The sequence below is a fragment of the Calidris pugnax genome, unplaced genomic scaffold, assembly GCF_001431845.1.
Source record: "Calidris pugnax isolate Ruff unplaced genomic scaffold, ASM143184v1 scaffold24, whole genome shotgun sequence".
Lineage (NCBI taxonomy): Eukaryota > Metazoa > Chordata > Aves > Charadriiformes > Scolopacidae > Calidris > Calidris pugnax.
Window position 1 is genome coordinate 36,160,853 of NW_015090922.1, and position 570 is coordinate 36,161,422.

The window sequence follows — 570 nt, forward strand, 5'->3', positions numbered from 1 at the left end:
TCCCCCGTCCCGCAGAAAGGTGTCTGTGTCCGCCCACCCCCCGAGGTGGATGGGAAGGGACCCCCCTTTGGGGACAGGCGGTGGCTATCGCGGAGCGGCCCCTCTCCTCCCGGGGGTCCGGGGGTGCCGGCTGTGCCCCCCCACCGGGGCGGTGTTGGGCCGGGAGCCGCTGTCCCTGCAGCCCCCCCAAACCGGGCGGGCCGGGACGCGGAGGCGCCTTCCCTCGGTTCTAAGGGGGTGTCGGTCCCCGGGGCGCCCGCCGGGCCGAGGGGGAGAGCGGTGTGACCCCAGGGGCGGCGGGGGGGGATGAGGAGGAGGAGGAGGGGGCTGTGCGGAGGCGGCTGTTGTGGAGGAAGGACTCCGGCGCGGCGGTCCCCGCTAAACCAAGGTTTTGTATTGCCCCGGCTTCTAGGCTCGCCAGGGAATTGCAATGAGCATTTGAAGGATCGTTAGGATGAGAATCGAAAATCCTGGGGGGGTGGAGGGGGATGGATGTTGTATCTAATTCGTAGGTATCAAGCCTGTTTTTTTCTGTGACTGTGAAAAAAAAGTGTTGCCAGAATGAATTTT